This window comes from Phyllobates terribilis, unplaced genomic scaffold (assembly GCF_046119375.1).
Source record: "Phyllobates terribilis strain yellow unplaced genomic scaffold, ASM4611937v1 Scaffold_4__5_contigs__length_816908805, whole genome shotgun sequence".
NCBI lineage: Eukaryota > Metazoa > Chordata > Amphibia > Anura > Dendrobatidae > Phyllobates > Phyllobates terribilis.
The window spans coordinates 258274775-258277864 of record NW_027362764.1 but is presented as its reverse complement, the minus strand read 5'-3'; the positions used below and the strand labels follow the sequence as shown (position 1 = coordinate 258277864).

At 40.0% G+C, this 3090-nt stretch overlaps 1 long non-coding RNA gene across 1 annotated transcript; it reads left to right on the top strand.

The window, feature by feature from the left end:
- Window positions 1-797: 797 nt before the first annotated feature.
- On the top strand, window positions 798-1886 carry LOC141264310 (uncharacterized). Its single transcript, XR_012319884.1, has 3 exons — window positions 798-1003; window positions 1120-1334; window positions 1736-1886. It is a non-coding gene; the product is annotated as an uncharacterized lncRNA (long non-coding RNA).
- The last annotated feature ends 1204 nt before the right edge of the window (window positions 1887-3090 follow it).

The window sequence follows — 3090 nt, the reverse complement described above, 5'->3', positions numbered from 1 at the left end:
CCTGGTCTAGAGGAAAGAAGGTGTAATCATAATTACTAGAGCAGAGGCTTTACTGTAAGAGCAGTGAGACTATGGAATTCTCTGCCACATGATGTTCTCGATGTAATGATTGATTCACTAAAAAAATCAAGAATGCCTTTCTTGAAAGATATAATATTACAGGTTATAGGCACTAGATTCTGTGATGGGACACTGATCCAGGGAACTAGTATGATTGCCATATGTGGAGTCGGGAATACATTTTTACCCCACGATAGGACATTTAGCATCTTCCTCATGTCATTTTTGTCTTCTTCTGGATAAACATGTTAGATTATACATTGAACTCAATGGATTTATGTCTACCTTCAAATTTAAAAATTATGAAAAAAAATAAGAAAATCTGATTGCTGAAAACAGATCTGTCATACTGGTTATAGCTCTTTTAGGAACAGATGCCATGATTGTACTTTAACACTAGAACTACTGATGGAGTCATTTTGACTCCTTTCGTTTTTTATTTCTCTTCTGTGACTACATTTTTCAGAATTCCGGCTTGAAACTCGGTGACTTTTCCTCAAATATGATGTGAAAAAAGATTTTGTGAGAATAAATAATTTTGGTGAAAAATTTGCGCGTTTTTTTCAAAATTTACCAAGAACTACTGAAGGGAGTCATTTTGACTCCCTACTATATTTTGAGGTCCTTTTGTCACTAAATGTTGCTATAAAGTTTTGTGCATAATTTTTTCACTCTGTCTTATTTACCCTGATGTTCATATAGATGTAGTTCAATTTACATGTCAACTTTTCACATTTTCCTTGTGTTTTACCTGCTTGTATTACTGTGTAATGCTGAACAAAATAGCTTGTTTACTCTAGGCTCTTATCTTATGCTAATGAAGGGTGGTGTTTTTCTAAGGTCCTAGCAGGAGACAGTATTCTGGATAGTAACTTTACTTTCAGTTCAGCTGAAGAGACAAAGAGAACAGACGCAGACATACGAGCTCTGAAGACTCATACAGGTATGAATTGTTATGAAATAGTTTAGCTGTCTGTCAACTGATTCAGCCCACCTACTTTTGAAGGTGGCAGAACAGTTATTATTTCTTTTAGTTTTCATTTCATTTCTATTTTTCAGCAGGGAACTATATAGAATTATGGAATTTGTGAGGAATATGGAGAGAAGATGTTTGATAAAGCCTCAGGATATTCTGGCTACTTTGCAATCCATACCGGAGGATGAATCGGAATCCGAATTGCAGGAACATGTATTTGATTCTGACAGTGATGAAGATTTCATTCCTCAGAACATATCAAGTGAATCTGAAGACTCAGAAGGAACAAATCCAGAAGGTAAGTAGTTATGTGTATTTATTTGTTCTTCCACACACTGAGTTAGGGCCTGTGCACACTAGCAGAATTCTGGCTGAATAGCCATCTGGATATTCTTGCCGCAATACAGGCCGTACCTGCCCGCTCATGCCTGAAGCTCCGCTCCAAACCCCGGGCTGGAGCCGCTGTCAGGGACAGAGCAGCGCTTGCTTACGCGCGAGCACGGCTCCGTCCCAGACAGCGGCTCCAGCCCGGGGTTCGGAGCGGAGCTTCAGGTATGAAACTCCGCTCTGTACCTGAGCGGGCAGGTACGGGCCGGATTGTGGTGAGAATATCCGGTCGGATATTCCGCCGCTAATCCAGCCAGTGTGCACGGACCCTTACAAAACAAAAATTCTAAATATTCATCAACTTTTTTACAGATATTCCAAGCACATCAACTGGGGATCGGGCTCATGCAGTTATGTTGCCTCGTGACCATCCTCCTGGTCGTGGACAGAAAAAATCAGCAAAACGTCCCAGAAATGAAAGAACAACAGATAACGATGGCGGCGAAGGTAATGCAACAACAAACACCAGAGAAGGCGATTCTGAAGGAATACTAGTTTCAGCGGATGGTATTCAATGGAAACCTGTTGAAATTGGAGAACACTTGCCTGGTAGGCGTGACAGCCAAAATATTCTTCGAGAAGCACCTGGCCCTACAGGATACACCAGAAGAAATATCATTATCGATAGTCCTTTGAGCGCATGGCGTTTATTTTTTGATTCATATATATTGACACATATAAAGAACTGTACGCTTGCAGAAGCATGCAGGAACAATAATTTACAGTTTACTCTATCTGATGAGGAGCTAGATGCATTCATTGCGATATTCTATGCTCGTGGAATATCTGGCACGAACTGTCACTCGATTAGCAGTATTTGGTGTAATGACTGGGGAATACCGTTTTGCAAAGCGACAATGTCTAGGGACCGCTTTGTTGAAATTATGAGGTTTCTCAGATTTGATGAGAAATCTACTCGATCGGAGAGACTGCAAACGGACAAGTTTGCTCTATTTTCTACTGTGTTGGACAGGTTTATTGAAAATTGTATTGCGTGTTACAAACCTGGCCCATACATAACGGTGGATGAGCAACTTTTCCCAAGCAAAACTAGGTGTCCATTCACGCAGTACATGCCTTCCAAACCAGATAAATATGGCCACAAATATTGGCTAGCTGTTGATAAGAGGAGCAAATATCTGGCAAATGGCTTCCCTTATCTAGGCAAAGATGACACACGCCGTGCTGAGGACCGTTTAGCTGACCATGTGGTAATGAAGTTATTGGACCCGTTTTTGAAAAAAGGTCACAATGTTACAACCGATAATTATTTTACTTCAGTAAAATTAGCTAAACAGCTAAAAAGCAAAGGAACAACCATCGTGGGAACACTGAACAAGATAAGGCGAGAAGTGCCTAAAGAAATAAAATCCATGAAAGAGGAATTGTACAACACTAAAGTGTTTAGAAATGAAGACAATTTTACACTTACAGTATATCAAGGAAAGCCCAACAAAAATGTTGTCATTTTGAGTTCCGTCCATCCAGATGTTGTTGTTGCGTCTGATTCCGCTAAAAAAACTCCAGAAACGGTAAAGTTTTACAATGAAACAAAATATGGAGTAGATGTAGTGGATCAGATGGCACGAAAATATACCACACGAACATGCACAAGGAGATGGCCTGTTCATGCATTTGAAAATGCCTTAGACTTTGCGGGTATAAAT